General features: G+C 34.5%; 1 pseudogene; it reads left to right on the top strand.

The window, feature by feature from the left end:
* Positions 1–18,157, top strand: part of LOC119525727 — a 34,118-nt pseudogene extending 15,961 nt beyond the window's left edge.
* Positions 18,158–18,390: the final 233 nt, after the last annotated feature.

Here is an 18,390-nt window from a genome sequence, read left to right as displayed (position 1 = left end):
CAATTGATTGTACACTTTGGATGATTTTATGTTATATTTCAAGTAATGTTTACCAAATGAATTTAAAGTTAAATAAACTGAGGTGTGGACATTCTAGAAAATATAGTGGTTCTTTAAAATCCTAACTTAAAGGAGTACTTTTTACATTATAAAATATGCTTGCTTTACTTATTGCAGTGTCAAAGTGGTGGATATTTGCTGACATAGCTTTACCTATCTATCCAAGGTATGTCTAGTTTAAAAAGTAGAGTAAACTAATGATATTTAAGCTTACATTTCTATGATTAAGATTTTGAAACAGGAAAAAACTGAAACTGCAATTTGAAAAACTTCATTTAGTAAGCCAATAAAAGCAGTTATCTTTTAAGCACTTAATAAATTTTAACTATAGAAAAAGACTTAGCATTTTAACAAAGCAAATATCAGATAAACAGTGCAAAGTTGCAGTGCATGAAGTAGTTTGTGTATGTTCAGGGAAAAAGCTATAAGGAAGAAATTATACAAATCTGTGGACACTAGAATCCCCCTCCACTTCCCCTCAAATCTGTTGCTTGTGGTTGGTGGCTCAGGATGGGGTAGTCAGCATGGCTACCTTCTCTCTCCATTGTTCTGGGGTAACAGCAAACCTTGTCCACTGTTAGTGTTATAATCAATAGTTGCAAAACAGTGCTAAATATACTTTACTTGGTCCTATGTAATTTATGTTAGCTGCCTGCTACCATCTGACCTATATCCACAATTAAAGCATAGTTCTGCAACTAGTGTGCATACCATGCATACAATTAACATCTTTTCCCACAAGTCCATGAAGTTGATAAAGGTGAAAAATAATACTGCCTATAAGCCTTTAGATATGGGACATATGTAAATTTTTATTTCTAGAATAACATTATGATTTGAACAAAATTAAACTCAAATATGATCACAGCACATGGTGTGCTATACCCTCATTTCAACCAAAACTTGTGCTACATTTCATATTTATTGTAACATATTACATTAAAATATTCAAAGGTGATCTAGTCAAAGTGAGAGATAGAAGCTGAAGAGAAAGATGGTAGATCTTCCACACTACTATTTTCCCCCGCACTTATTTGTAACTGCGGAACTCTCCTTGCAAAATAGAACAAATGCTAGTGTAGCAGGAAGAAAGGCTGAGAAAAGCAGAGGGTCAGCCTGCCTTTTTATTTTTTCTTTTTTTCCTATTATGTCATTGAGCCAAAGGAAGAAAAGCCAAGACAGAAGGCTTAGTGTGGGCTATGCTTTGGGAGCTGATGACAAAGCACATGTTCTTATCAATTTTCAGAAAATTAATCCTTCATTATAGTTGCCTAAAATTGGCATAGATAATTAAATTATTTTAACAACATGGAGAATCTTCTAGGACATAGTTGAAATCAAGGGTGGTGAACATTTAAAAATAATTTTTAATATATTTAAATTAAGTAAATTAATAATTAAATATTAACTTATTAAATTTAATATGTTTTAAATAATTATTTAAAATAATTTTTTCCTAGGAAGAGTATAGTACAGACTTTCCTAAACAGGAATAAAACTATTCTCTGGAAAATAATTTAATGGGGTTTTAGTAAAGTGTTCATTGAGTTTAATGTTTAGTAACACTAAAACCTAATATAAATATATTCATATATGTATGATGCTCTTAGAAATTAAAAACTGATGTGTTAAGAGTTCTGAAAACCTCATTTCACTAAATGATTCACACCTAAGCCTGACTTTCTTTTCAGCTGAACACTAAGTCAGAACAATTGAATGAAATTAAAATAAAATTGATTAGTTCAGAATTGCAGATGCACAATTTACATATGACATGTTCATGTGCTAACAAATGTCTGTAGGCCACTGGCTTTTGGAGATTGAAAGGCATTATAAGAAATCTTCACATTCTGAGTAATTCTTTCCTGGCATACAATATTAAGGGAAATATATTTAAGAGTAACCCAAATTTGTAATATAATTATTTCTATTGAATAATGAGTATCAGAGAATAATTGGGAATATTTTCTGAGTTTGTTCTCTTCAGGAAGGGTACCTGCTACATAACCTTTTATTTAACGGGTTTTATATCATGTCTGTCTTGATTATATATACATATATGCATATATATATATGCATATATATATATATATATATATATATATATATATATATATATATATATATATATATATATATTCTCTCAAAATAGGAATGCCTGGTTAAAGGAACAGAGATAGTGAAAGTTCTGATACCGAAACTTTAGTACACTTTTCTCTTAGATGTAGTAATCTAGTACTTGACGTCACAATTTCCATGATGGCCTTGCATACCCTTTCTGCTGGTCATCCCTATATAACCATGGGAAACATTACATTTTATGTAATATGCAGAATTACTAAAAGCTTCAAAAATCCACTCTAAACTGTCCTACTTGATAATTACTTATAATATGCATGCATGTGTCCTTGTTAAATATATAAAGTTTTTATTAAAGTGTGCACATTGTACATCCAGTGTTGTGCATAGTTTTTGTGTCTTTAAGTCATCTTTGATAGAGTTGCTAAAACTGCCATTTTTCAAATGAGGAAACTGAGTCTTAGCAGTTAACTTGCCAAGTGACACAAAGTAAACAGTTAACCTGCTATTTGAACCTAGGATTCTGTGGTTGTTTAAAGCTGTATGAACCCCAGGAAAATATGTTCTTAAATTCAATCCATACCCATGGGTGTAAACCCATCCTAAATGGGACTTTTGATAAGGCTACTTCAGTAAGGGTGTGACCACATCACACAGCTTGGGTCTTAATCCTATTTCTGGAGTCTTTTACAAAAAGAATACAGAGAAAAAAAGAAAGAAGCTGAAAGCAACAAAGCCCAGAAGAAAAAGGAGACATCAGCAGACACTCATGTGCATTGTCATTTGGCAGAGGAGCCCATGATCACCAGCAGCTGGTCATTGGGAAGAAATCATCACCTGTATGATGCTTGCTTTGGATGTTCTTATAACCTCAAAGCTGTGAGCACATAAATTCCCATTATTTAAGCCAATCTGTTTTGTGATATTTGCTTTGAGACACCTAGGAGCCTTAGTTTTTATTTGTTATACTTCATGGTTCCATTGCTTCATTTCTTAAGACTACATTGTTAGAGCATGTTACTGTTTTAAAAAAGTGACTAGAGAATGTGATTTATACTGGAGGTAGTGGAAAATAGAGATTGGAAATACAGTTTTGGGGCTGAGGAAAATTGAGATAATAGGATTCAATTGCTTTGTTTTAGACAACTTATGAAAAGAAAGAATACATGACAAACTCCAGATCACACAATGTCACATATGGATTAGAATTGATGTTAACTGATGACTACTGGCCTTGGTAAGAAGAGGAACTACTCCGTTCTTAGATTTATGGTCAGTCATTTTACCTTCAATTGGAGTACTATATTGGTAATTGTTGAAAGCATTGTACTGTTTAGAACTGGCTTCTAGTACACATCATAAAGGTATGTAATGAAAGTGAAAGGGTAGAGGAGCTAAAGAGCAAAAGAGAGTCAAGAATAACCAAAGATGGAGGAGAACCAAAGGACAACTTCTCCTGTGTAATATTTTATTAAACTTGGCCTGTTGCCTAAAGCAGCATATTGTATAGAATAGGCCTATTGATCCAGTCAAGTGATATGCATGCACTGTTCTAACCATGACTGCTTGAGCTGTTAGAAACTGAAAGTAAAGTTGACCCTCCTTCCTAATGAAGCCATTTCTGTGACCTCATTAGACTAAAGAATAGGCAAAATGGTGTCTGCATAGTTCAGAGTATAAAGTGGACATGGCTAATGATTGAAGTTTAAAAAAGAAAAAAAGTCCTGTAAGTGAGAAAAAATTAACATGGGCACTGACAAATTTTACCAGTAAGAGTTATTTTAAGATATGATAGGTCAAACTCTTAACAGAACAAATAGAAAACAGCAGAGGACCTGTTTAATTGGTGCATGAATTCTGAACTCAAATCACACATTTAGTTTTCACTTGGAATAAGTGGAAGATGTCATTAATGGAGGCAGTATAAATCCCCTACATGATTCTTCAGTCTCTACCCTTACAGTAGCAAACATAGAGGCCTCATTTGTGGCTGGTGGAGCTGCCTGAAACCTTGATCACCATGTGGACCTGAGTGACCATAGCAAATTGCAGGGATCCCCAGTAGAGAAACATATGCAGGAAAACTTGCATTTTGTTGTCATCAAGGGTTTTTTTTTTTTTTTTAACCATAGCTTAGCTCACCATGTACCAATACAGTTAAATTAACCAAAACTTTAAATTGTCTATCAAGGGTAAATTAAAATTAATAAAATATCATGCTAGACATGGGCAGATAGTCCCTTTAAGTGGACTTGTTTCTGTTTGGGAACTAGGGTTAAATTCAAACTCTGAGAAGATAACAGCTGCTCTACATGGTGCTAGATTCAATGCTCAGAGTTCTCCTGTAGGCCAAAGCAGAAACTGGTCTTCAATGGGAACTGTAGAAAAACAAAATCCAGAATTTTCATTCCAAACCTAAATACCCAGAAGGCATTGAACTTAAGGTGATCCAATGCCTTCCACAGAAAACTGTAGTCACTGGCTACAGAGGAACCTCAGAATTCCCAGTGGATTATCTATGGCAGAATTTCACAAAGAACATTCCAGGGAATAACTATTCTGCCATATGCTTTCAATAAAAGCACCTATATTCAAATTCATCTGGGAAGTCCTGTGTGAACTCTTAGAAATTCACAAAGCACATTAAAGTCTCTTTGAAGTTCTGATTTAAAGAAATTTGAATAATTTTGAACATAATTTTTCAAAATTTATCTGTTGAATTCTTTGTTCATGTAACAAGAATGTTTCCAGATCAATGTTTAGGAATATAATCAACAGAAAATCCCTAACTGAGATAGTTGTAACCAAAGCTGAAGGAAAACACTCTGAAAGAGGAAATGTTACATAAAATAAAAACACAAAAATCAAAAAAACAGAAGTCAGAAGAAGAGCATTATGTCATACTGATGGCCAAATTGTGTCAACCCTGCCACACTGGAAGAGAAGTCCCACAATTCATCTGACTGTGGAAGCAGTGATAATTGCAGCAATGTACTTAATGTATGATCTGATCATGGCCATGATAATATTGTACCTTTGGACACAGCAAATGACATGACATCTTTTGGTCATTGTAAGACTTTGGGCCCCTAAGAATTTAAGTCCTTTGTTTTGTCAGATAGAGTATATCATTTTTTTCAAACAAAAACTCCCATTTGATATATTTAAGATTTGATATATCTCATTTTGATATGTTTAAGTGGGAAATTGGCATGCATCACTTAGACTATACACAGTTTTTCCCATAGAATCTCAAGGAAATAGCAAGATAAATTTCCTAAATGGTAATTTGTATAATGTCCTAACTATCTATCAAACAAAAATTAAGATGTGTGCCAAGAAAAGGAGAGAAACAGTACAATGAGGGAATGAACTATAGAATACCTCTAGGTTTAGTTATTGGTTTTCTGATTTCCAAAAGTGTTCTATTTTAAACACACTTATGTGTGCATGTATATGCATATGCTTGAAATAAAATATCAGAATATAAATATTGGGTGTGTAGGTAAAATTTTTAATTATTTAAGTAGTTTTAATCTCTGTACTTCCCACCATTTTTTCTTCAAAATAAACTTTTATTCTTCCAGCTTTGTAAAGTAGCTGTAATGATTTTTAAAGGTGTTTAAAAATGGTTGAAATAGAATTACAAAAATGCAGTTTGGTTTGACAATATCAAATATCAATAGTGCCAAAAGAGATGGTTCCATTATTGTTATATTATTTGTCATTTGGGAATAAACAGTGAGGTACCCAGATTTGCCTGAGAATCAGACATCAACAATCTTCACTCATTTATCTCTAAAATCAGAATACATCGGTTTACCCCAATTTTAAACTTAGTCACTACTGATGACTGGGCAACTTTATATTTCTTTGACTGGTTTCAAGTGTTTTCAGCCCTTTATAAATTTCTTCAGCAGCATGTGTTACTGTCAAATTCCTTGAGACATTTCCTCAAGAATCATCATGTAATGCTGTGCAATGGTGAGTGAACATTAGAAACATATTAGGTTAACAGTCTGTTTGAAGGCATCCTAGGTCATATATTATCCACTATCAATAAGATCCATTCCCAGGCAAGACAGAGTTAAAAGTTTTCAGCTAAATTGTTTTGATCAGGGATGTATAATGTAGTGAAATGCCAATTAAATGATGTGTTCAGATATGAGCTAATGAACCTAATAAGGAAGTGAGCATATCTTTGGCATGCTAACAGACAGAATATCATTCTGTAGCTTTCAACTCATACTTAATCAAATTTAAACAATTCCTCAGTTGTGATACACTGGGAGCCTAGTAGCAATGGAGTCACACTCATTACAATTCAGCTTTATGTGGTTAGTCTGTAAGAGTGAATGATGAGAGGTCAAACCCCATACTGACTGACAAGTTAAAGCAAGGTGGTCACAAACAAGTCAGACAGAGAAAACACCCACCACAAAACCCCATTATCTGACAAGCTAAAGCACTATAGAATATTGATGGCTGAGAAGTGGAAGCAGAGGAAATAAAAGCTGAACTAGCATGCAAGCTACTGAATAAAGCTCAATTCATGAAAAACTATCACACTCTTTGTACAGGCAAAGACCTGCACAAAGACAGGTTCTGAAAGCAGGTGGTCATAGCTGGTAACTCAGAAACAGTTCTCAGGTGGTCTCCATGGATTTCATTGCTGTAAGAAGTTTATACTTCCAACATACATAAGAAACACACTGAATTCTGTATCCTTTGAAAGATAGCGCTCTTGACATATTCTTTTGCTGAGTCAGTGATTATTAATGAATTACAGAATACTCATTTAAATTGTGAATTATAGTTTTAGTATAATCACTGAATTTAATTATAAACAAATAATGATTTAATGTTTTTAGTTGTTGAAATATTTAAATGGAATTCATTCAGTTTCTGTCCAGGTGTACTGCTATCAGATGTTTCCAGACAGCAGTAAAATTATTGGGAGTAAAATGTAAGGGTAAAATGGACCCCTTTTATGCACCTCCCTGACACCCTTTTCCTTCACCAGCGTCCACACAGATGCAGAGAAAATGTTTCTGTCACTGAAAATGTTGTAACAGTCTGTCAGAGGTGCTCTTTTCTAATCAGACCCCAAGAAGAGTTTTTCTTTCAGGACAGTTATGATAGCCAGTGAGACACCGTTGGTCTTTTGTCACACTGACTTAGAATGGAAAGGGCTTTCTAAGTAACAAAGTGGGGCACAGGAAAGGGGAGAATTATAGACAGAGATTTGGGTCTTAGGCAAATATTTAGATGCTGAAGCAAAAAAGATGTGGAAGTTACTGTAATTAATCATTTCAACCTTGAAGTGCCAGTAACCTGCCCCTTACCTATAGCATATTTCTTCTCAACTCCAACTCACTACTGCAACACATCCAAAAAATGTTTGATGGAACTCTGGTTCTACAAGATGTTTCTATGTGTTACATGAAAATCTTTCCACAGTACAAGATTACTGTGAATACTAGAGCATACTAAGTTAAAAGCTTCTCTCTATAAAATGTGTCAGAGACTTTCCATAATAACATGCATATGTATTTCCAAGTAAAAGATATTGGATGCAATAGGCCATCATTTCCAAAGTTTGAGTGTAGAGCCCCCACAATCTTGACAGACTAAAATTTCAGTGAAAGCCTTCAAAGCAAAGGTTTTCTGATGAAAATTGGTAAATTCTAATCTGACTATAAATGCTTGTTCTATATTGTAGGTTCTTTTAGGGGATGAGTGGAATATTACCTTATGTATTGCTGGAGCCTAACAATTCTTCCACAAACTGGTAACTCAATATTTACTGAATTAATGGACAAATGATAGAGTTATAGTAATTCTAAAAGTATCAGCATTTCTCTATTTTTCTGTGATTAAAAACTGTGATGCCAATTTTTAACCAGACTTATTTTGGCACAACTTCACCTTGAAAAAAATGGCAACAGATATAGGGAGCTACAAGAAAGCTATAAGCCATATGTGCCATCTAAATTCTTGATTCTTATATTATCTTTGTATGCATCACTTAAATAATTTGTGTTTACTATGTGTAAATATGTTGCTGCATCCTCAAAACACCTGCTCTCCTGTGTATGCTTGCCAAATAAATCACAGAAGGCCCAGTGTCATAGACCCTCTTGGGGTGACCCCCAGTGAGATGCAACTTGTAATCCTCTTTCCCACTTGTGGACAGAATCTGGACCTGCTTCTAAATAATGCTGGTATCAGACCAGTGATTGTTGTTTTATATAGCAAAGGGTACAGGCTTTGCATATGTAATTAAGGTGCTTAATCAGTTAACTTTGTCAAAAATGAGATTATCCTGGTAGACCTGACCTGATCATGTGAGCTTTTCAAAAAAAGACAAGGATTTCTTCAAGGCAGAGGTACAAAGCAGCAGAAATTCTCTCTTCATTATTCTGGCTTTGGAAAAGTATTCTGCCATGAATTATACAACCACAAAAATTTCCAACAGTGAGGGAATTTGGAAATGGATTCTTTTCTAGGCAAATCTCTGTGTCAGCACAGCCAAGCCTATGCTTATGACTTCAGCCTTGTTAGACCCTGAGAACCCATTGGTAAGTCAGGACTGCCTGAAAGTTTTACCTACAGGAACTGGGGATAATGATAGTTTTTAAAGATGCAAAATTTGTGGTCATGTTGTATGCAGCATAGAAAACATTGTTTAGGTTTGTTTCAGGTATAATTAATTTCACTATAGGTATGGCCCATGCAATATTTCAGGCATACTTATACTAAAACAAGTATTTTTCTGTTACCTGAAATTCCAATTAAAATGAGTGCCTTGGATTTTAGCTTTTTAACTTAATTTAGTGCTGAGTTTTGGCAACCATACTCCTGGAACATCCATTTCACAGCCTTTACTACTTCCCAGATCCATCCAGGTGATTCTCTGCTTCTTTTCATAAAGAAAGAAGAGTTTGAAATGAATGGTAAAATCTCACAGAAATGATTCTGAGGGATGGAGACAACATTTAAAGACAGAATAAATTGTTTGCATATTGTAGAAAAAAACTTATTTTGTGAATACTATCCTAGCCAAACATACATATAGATAAAACAAGCTGTTTATTACCTCTAAATACACACAAAGCATTTCTAAAACCACATAATAATCAATGGCTTAGTTTCACCTGTGTTAGGAATGTTTTCTTGAATTTTTTTAATCATAATCCTAGTATATTCAATATTTCTAAAAATTCTGTTAATTTCCAGATTTCTCTTCATATCACAAGAATCCAGGTAACACTATTTGTCAAGTAATCAAGCCTAGGCTTTTGGATTATAATCAGAATTTGTTAAAGTATAGTATCTTTTAATTCTTTAACAGTGGTAAGAATTTCACTGTAATGAAGCTATTGAATTAGACTTTAGGTGCTCATGAAAGTGTTTTAAATGAAAAGATCTTCCTTTTTAAAGTTCATGAGATTCTGGTTAATCCCTGTTCCACCACTTATTAGCTGTTTGTCTCTTGACATACATCTGAATCCTAAAACTCCTCATCTGTATAACAAGGAATATGGTAGAGAATTGGTAATATTGATGTGAATTAGTCATAATTATAGTTTAGTGAGAATCATTTTAATTTGTCACATAAAAATACTTCTTCAAATAGGAAATCCAAGGTTCAGGTGTATTTTAAGTACCTTGACAAAATAAAATAAATCTGTCTGCATGGGTTCAAACCCAACCCTATGTTCTACAGTTTGATAAAGCTGCTTTCCATACATTCACTTCTGGATTTCATGCAAAATGTGACAACAAAACCATGACTAATAAAGAGGGTAAGAGGCACAAAGGCAAGAGAACCATGAGATAAGCCTGTTAGGTGTCAAATGCTTTCATGTGTATCATCTTTTATCCACCATGAAATGTAAGGTAAGTAGGGCAGATATATTCTTGTTTCTGAAGAAACTGAAACTTGGAAAGGTTAGGTTCCATATAAGGTTTATATTTTATTTCATCTAAATTGCCCACACTCAAAGCATTTCAGTTGAGAGATACCTATCATAAGGTTCATTTCTTTAAGTGAGACTATTTGCATTGAGGAAAGTAAGAGATTGAAGGCTACCCACAAATATTCTGATCCATGAAGTCTCATTGGTGAATAACTATTCCTGGACACAGTTGAAAGGGCTAATTTTGCTCCTCTATCTTCTTATCCCAAATAGAGCAGCTAAAATTTTCCTCTAACATAGCATTCAAGTGTTGAGAGAGGAAAGAACCTCAAACAAAAATGGCTTGTGTCCTGTACCTCAACATGGAATGAGTTCTGATGTTGGTCTGTTTTAGTCATTCCTTCCTTGTAGCATGACTATGGTCTCTGATATCTGGATGTCACAGGGGAAGTAGAAATGGAACCAAAGATGCTTTTTCATACTATGACCATCAAGTTATTTTTTTTCAATGAGAAGGTTGGTTATGCACCACATATGCAGCACCCTCCATTTTCAGCTATGTGAAGTTAAATCATTATACATAAAACATTAATATTCCATTCTTAATGCTTTCCAAAATGGTAATTAGCTTATCCTTGTAGAAAGATTTTGCTTATTTTCAGTATCTGACTGGGGACTTCACATTGCCTTAGAGAGTTAAATCATCTAGTCCATAACGGTCTGTTGAAAAGCTCTCAATCTTCTGGGTAGCTCAATCTTTGATGAGTAAATTATTTCTCAGTATGACTGCAAAAAGGTTTGCCGTTCCAAATGTAACCTTTCCATTCATCCACAGTAATGAGTGCACAGGGACTGTCACATAAATGTCATTGTCACCTGGATGTTCACATGAGATAGGCAAAAAGTAGTGTGCAATAAAGGAAACCACTTCAATACCTGAATGCCATCTTATTTTGGAAAGAATTTATACTCTGGGATTTTTTATTCTAAACCCTGTCTTAGCATTTGAAAAAAAATTCTATAGATTGCAAATACAAAATAATGAATTTAAAAATGGAATCAATAAGACTTCTGTCCAAATCAATGTTATTAAGTGTAGTAAATCATTTGTTTAATTCTCTAAACTAGTTTTGAAGTTGTGCCTTAATTTTGGACCCAACCAGTAGTGATTGGAAGAATCATTTCTCTATCATAATTAAATATAAGTATATGAACATTTTTATTACAAGGTTTTTCACCTAACATTCAAATATCTTAATATCACTAATCATTAATTTCCTGAGAGGACCTAATTTGGGCTATGTGAAATCAACTGGCTTTTCATTCATATGGATTTGGATGACACTATTCATCTCAGTTGAATTTTAAGTTACATTACTTTTAGTTCATAAGACTTAATTTAAACTTCAAGTCAGATTCAGTTATCTCAGATTCTGATGAGTTTGGATATTGCATTCGCATGGGAGCAAAAACTACTTCTGAGTATTATTTATGTACTTTTCAAATAAAGAGGGTGGTATGAACTGGAAGTTTATTGATATTGCCTAAATATGTTATTATTGATGACTGAATATGTTATTATTGATTACATGTAGAATCTACATTTTGCCCTCTTTTCAGTGTAGGAGTAAGAGTTATCTTTAGATCAGTGGCCATACATGTTTCTGCTTTGTATTATTATAGAGATTTTTTAAGTATAGGCAGTTTGACTCCTTTATGTCTGACATTCATAAAAATATGTTGAGAGACACATTGGTATAATTCAGATCAATTTCTTCCCTGGGAAATGACAAAGTAACCATAAATCTGAGAAAACTATTTCTCTTTATTTGAAATTTTTTAAAGAATATAGTTCTTCCACAAATCAGCTAGTTTCAAAATATTAAATTTAATCCACAAAACACTGAGTAGGTACTATTACTACCCTATTTTGTAACTGAGAAAACTATGTCACAGTGGTTGGGAAAGTAATATTTGCATTTCTTGAAAGTTAAGCTAGAGACCAGTGGAATATGTGAGATATTGGAATTCTGCTACCTAGAATACTCTATGCCACCATTTCTGAAATTTTTTTCTAGATCTAATATTAAGAGATTCAAACAAACACATGCACACAAACACATATATGAACATGCACTCTTTTGACTTATTCAGTCCAAAGTCACTAGTGTTATATAGGTTTATTTGTACCAGGACTTCTAACCTCGATTAAGCTCCTGTGAGGGAGAACATATTCTTCCAGAGGTGGGGCATAAAGTTTAGGGTATGTCCCCATTATTTTGACCAAGGCCTTATTTTTCACAGAGCACAATATTTAATCAGGACACTGATAGCCAACAGTTAGGACCCATCTAGGACAATGTCACTCCATACCCTGTTCCATTTACAAAAGATTTCTTTGTACCCTGACATCAGGTGCCAGGGTATGTATAGACATGTAGAGACCCAACTTAAACTATGGGATATAAAAGCTTCTCTCCATGCCTCAGAAAGAAACTTACTGCTGAAGGAACTAAGCTGATGTTATTCCAAATATTGTCTCAGCAATTTTTAGCAACTGAATCCAAGGATTTTCATCATTTGTTCACATAAAAGAGATGACATTTGAAATTTAATATGTTATTTAACCAGCAAGTATACAGAATTGTCAAAGATGTCAGTTAACTATAAAATATTTTTTATTATGGAACACATATGCAAAACACAATCCGGTACCACTGGGGATGAGAGGGCTTCTGCAGTACAGGGGTGAAGAGCTCATATGGCACTTGAGTGAGTGTCTTGGCCTGAATTCCACAGTCAGGGTTGCCTTTTATCATCTTATTTGGAAAGAATGCCAAAAATTCCACTTATGCTACATATTATCTTTTAATTATAAAAATGTTGATCAAATTAAGTTTAATATTTTTTCCTGTAATGGAGAGGAATTTGCACTTCAGAGTTTATTTTTTAACATGATGTTCATATATAAGTCAAGGCTTAGTAGGTATGGCAGAGTTTGTGGCAAAACCATCACAGCAAACAAAACAAAGCTGAAATGCATATCCCTACTTTACTTGCCTGAATATTTGTAGCACACTGCCCTTAAAACACCATTTCATTTCTGTTGTGCTCAGCCTTTTCTGTTAAAACTAGGGATCTTCAGGGCTTTTACCTGTTTCAGAAAATTGTTGTCTTTACTAAGTCCTTTGACAGCATCTCTATATTAACATTCAACTAATTCTGGATAGAGTTTAGTGATCTTTGACATGAGCAGAATAATAATTGTTGCATGAAATGTAGCTCTATTGACTAAATTGCAACCAATTTTACTCAGACCTTTGACTTAGTTAATGACCTTGAGAACAAAAAAGGCAATCAAGGAAAAAGAAATCTCCTGGAGCATATTGTGCATTTACCTATGAGGAGGAAATTTTACAGGGGACTATTTGGTAGTATACTGGCTTATTCACAGAACTGAAAAATAAAAGTGCAAGAAAATGTTTGAAAAACTTAAGTATAGGATATAAATTATATAGTGGGAATTTTATGTAAATCTTATAGTGACAATTCTGTTATGAAATATAAGTGAATATAATTTGTTGCTTTCATGTTAGGATTTAAAATCCTTTTATTTGTACACCCTATAACTGAAGAGATTTGTCATTGTATAAAAATCATTCTTTGAAATGGTCACTATTTCAGGATAAATTTCATGCCATTTGCATAGTTTTAAAACTTATTTGCTCTCAACCCTATTATCCCTTTATAAGCTCAAGGAGAACAAAATAAGAATATAATCCCAAGTAACAGATTGCCAAACTGAATACCATTTTCTTGTTCATGATAGAAGATAAATCATGTCAAGATAAAAACAATCACTTGAAATGGAGGTAGTATCCTTTATGTGAACATATTAATACCAACTTGATATACCTAAACATGTTTGTTTGATAATGTCTTTTCTAAACTAGAATGAAATTTAAGCCAACTCTATGTGGAACTATCTTTTCCATTCATAGTAATTGTTACTGAAAAGCACTTCACTCATTCAAACAACAGTGTATCTCTAAGCAGTGGCAATAAAAGTTGCCAAGGATTTTAGGCTGAGATCCAATGTATATGTAACTGGAATTGAGAAACCCTTTGAAAATATGTCATTCTGTATATAATAACAATGCTTTTGCACAGAGGATACTAGAATAAGATTGCTCCCATGAGTTATACTTAGAAATATTTCCTACATGCACAATTTGCAATGCTTAAAGACTAAAAATAAAAATGAACTGATCTATATGTTCACAAATCTGCACACATATTGATATAATTCAGAAAAGTTATAGGGATAATAGCAATTAGAATTTGGAATTATATAGTATTTAATGTATTGATTTTATATTACTTTGTTCACTTTGATTCATTCAAAATTATTAGTCACCAATATACTAGAATAACAGATTAATAGCAATTACACCAACCAATTTTATCTACATATTTTTACATATGTAGCTGTTTCTAATTTTTACAGTCTTCATGCTTATGTACAATTTAGAATGCCTTCCAGAAATGTGTTCTCCTTAGTGTTTATCTAATGGCTTTCATTCTCCAAGTTTCAGCCCTGGTTCAATTCCTCCAAGTTCTGTAATATATCTAGCTATACTAGCTCTAGATTTTCAGGCAGTTTTAGCAAATAGAGTAATATATTTGTATCTAACTCTTTCCTGTATATGTGGTATTACCAAATCCAAATTAACATCAAGTACAAAGTCAATTTAAAAATCAACTTTGGGATCTCATATTTTGTGAGGATCATTTTTGAAGAGATAAGTATAATCATAAGCTGGACACTATGCTAAGCTCATCACAGTAAAATTTTCAAACATAATAAATGAGTGTCATTGTATATATACTACATATGTTTTACTAAATGAACTTATTAGTAAATAGCTATAGAAATTCCATGGTCCCAAAATATTAACATTCAAGAGGGGAATTCAGATAAGTTAACTGACCAAGACTGAATTTCCCCAATCTTTAAGAATGCATATGAATTTACTAGGTCAACTACCAAAACTAAAAATATGTAAGTACCATTTTATTGGACCTGCCATTCCTCTAGGTTCTAGGGACAGAGAAATAAGTGAGATACAGCAATAGGAGCTATAATAGGAGAGTGACAGGAGTTAACAGATTGATAACAACTAATGTCCTCTAGGGAGGGATGAGGTGATGGAATGCCATGGTGGTTTTTCCAAAAGAGTTAATGCCTAAACTGACTGCTGAATTACAGCTAATCAGATCTAGCAAGACAGATGAGATGAGGTAGAGGAGGAAGAGTGTTTTATGTAATTACCTCATTTACTCTGAAAAACAACTGACTCTTTAGTTACCAGAATCATATTTTATCACAAGGACTTAAAACTCAAAGAGTAAGTTCTATAATGGTTCATGTTCACCTAGCTAATTGTCAGAGTCTAAGTTATATATGTTCTAATTCTAGACAGAAATATTGTAATAAATCATCAGGCTAGAACATATAATAGGGGCCAAATACTTATTTGAAAATTTTCTAGTGAATTGGTATGCCTCAAATATTTAACATAAAATCTTTCATATGTTAAATACATACTTCTATATATGAAGTGATAGGAGTTATTTAAAGCCTAATTTTACCATAATTACACAGGAACAGTGCTTCTCTTTTTACCATCTCTGATTAGCATCTCTCCAGAAACATGAGTTCCATGAAGACTTATTTTGGGCCAGCCAACTAGGCAAGTTTACATATGTGCCCAAAAGAATTGTTATTGTTGCCCTAAAAGAAACCTCCAGGTTGTCTCTGAAAAGGGAAGACCCACAGAAGTTTGAATATGAACAGAGATCAGGAAAACTTCCAATATCCACAGACATAAGTCATGCATATGGTAGGATCACTTGAACTTATTCTACTTTGATTAGCCATTGAATAATAAGTACAGAAATAAATAGTCAAGAGGGCTGTGGGGAAAGTCAGAGGACACCACAATGCTTTAAAATTAGGTTAACAGATTGTTGGAAATGAGATCTCTTCATGTGTGTTCAGGAGACAAAAGGCACAGAGAGACCATCATTTCTGTATTAGCATATATTTCTGGTTAAAAAATTACTAAATATGCATAAAAATAATTGCTTCAGTAAAGAGCAACAAAAAAATCCTCAGATTCTTCCATAATATCTACAAAATTTAGTGCAACATTTGACTAGCCTTCCTAGATTTTCTATTAAGGAATTGAAAGTTACAAGAATATTTTGGAGGAATATCATGTGTATCAAAACCCAGGAATTGGGTATTAAATGCCTTATCATTTAAGTGTGCATGTAATTTCTTGTTTTATTTCATGTATTTAGTAAATGTGTAGAACAGGAATTACGCAAGGCTGTGTAATTTCAGAATGTCTTTACTCAAAATATTGTTTTATTTTTGATCTTTGAATAAACATGGAAAGAACAGGCATTAAGATTCATAAATTGTTAGACTGAAGAATTGTTGAAATATAAGTAGTTAAGACACTGTCACAGCTTGCTGGAAGTGGAGAGCAACTGTTCACCATCCTGAGGTGGGCTGACATGCAAAATCTGGTAGAAAGATGGGAGAAGGTAGTGGGGCATCAGGAGGCAGTATCCCAAGTCTTGGCATGCACTGTGGGTATGGAGACAGGCATCCAAAAGCAGGAGCATCTCCTTATGTGCAAGCATTTGACTTGCTGCTTGCCAGTCCTGTAGCAGAGTATCTGAAGTTCAGTAAAGAGATTGGGGAGATGGGCAGAAGCATAAAGAAATGGTCAACACAGGTCTGAAGTTGGAGTGATTTCTCTTGGCTACAGCCTCTCAGTGCTAGCAATTGACAGGTAATAAGCTTTCTGAGTTGTTGGCACCCATCTCAAAGCAGATCTAGAAAGTGATAACCTTTTGGGAGAAAAACCAAGGCAGCAAGTTGTTCAATCATCTGTCATCTGTCAGTGAAAGCATCCAGGCCCTGGGTTGGGTGGCTATGGTTCCCAAGCCTGGCCCTTATGTGAAAGAAATGAGTGAAGCTCCCATGTTTTATACAAATTGAGTCCTCAAGGAGTCCAAAGATGTGGATAAGAAGCATGTGGACTGGGTCAAAGCCTACTTGAGTATATGGACAGAGCTGCAGGCTTACATTAAGGAGTATGATACCACTGAACTGGCCTGGAACAAAACACACCCTTTGGCAAAAGAACTGAGAGGATTGTTTCCTGGAACCTCTGTTGGATCAGGTCCTCCTCCCCCCTCACCATGCTTGAACCCCCAGTCCCCACCAGTTCATGCTCTGATGACTCTGCTTCATAGTCAGCACTGTTTGCCCAGATTAATCAGGGGGGAAGCATCACATATTCTCTGAAACACATATCTGATGATATGAAGACTCACAAGATCCCTGTCCTGAAGGCACAGAGTGGCCCAGTACACAATGGCCCCAAACCGTTTTCTGCACCTAGATTAGGAGTCAGTCCCACTATCAAAGCAACCTCAAAGAAAGAGCCAGCTCTACTTGAACTAGCAGGCAAGAAGTGGAGAGTGGAAAATCAGGAGAATGTTTCTAACCTGGTGATTGATGATATGGAGCTGAAACAGGTGGCTTACATATACGAGAGTGTCAACACAACATTGCAAATCAAGGGCAAAATTAACTCCATTATAGTAGAGAATTGTAAAAATTCATTCTGGTGTTTGATGATGTGGTGGGTACTGTGGAGATAGTCAATAGTAGGAATGACAAAGTTCAGGTAATGGGTGAAGTGTCAACAGTTTCCACCAACAAAATAGATGGCTTCCATGCTTACCTCAGCAAGAATTCCCTGGATTGTGAGATAGTCAGTGCCAAACCTTCTGAGATGAAAGTTCTTAACAGCCTGAGACATGAAATAAAGAAAGACAACATTGACCTCCACAGTGCTGTTACTATAGAAAACCCAGAGGATACTGAGATTCAAGCAGCTGGCATCCCACAAGGGAAGAACTGTTCCTTTCCTCAAGCTTCTTCCAGAAAGCCCTCCTGCTGCTGCCCCAGGCCAACCCAGCTGCTCCCTTACAAGACACATGCACCCTACTGAGCATTTATGTCCCATCAGTTATCTGCACACAACTCAGGAACCCTTTACAAAAATAGAAGTCATCTCTTTACACTTAGCAATAAGTAGTCCTTCTTGAAAAGATCCAGACAACCAGACTAAACTTCAAGAACTCAGGAACATCTGTTTCTTGACTCTAAATTAGAACTGTTCATATTTGTCTCCCTCAGTGAACTTTTTATCCCAGAGACCTGGTTTAAAGTATTCACTGTCTT

This window comes from Choloepus didactylus, assembly GCF_015220235.1.
Source record: "Choloepus didactylus isolate mChoDid1 chromosome 26 unlocalized genomic scaffold, mChoDid1.pri SUPER_26_unloc1, whole genome shotgun sequence".
NCBI lineage: Eukaryota > Metazoa > Chordata > Mammalia > Pilosa > Megalonychidae > Choloepus > Choloepus didactylus.
The sequence above is the reverse complement of the archived record's forward strand: the minus strand, read 5'-3'. Positions and strand labels throughout refer to the sequence as shown.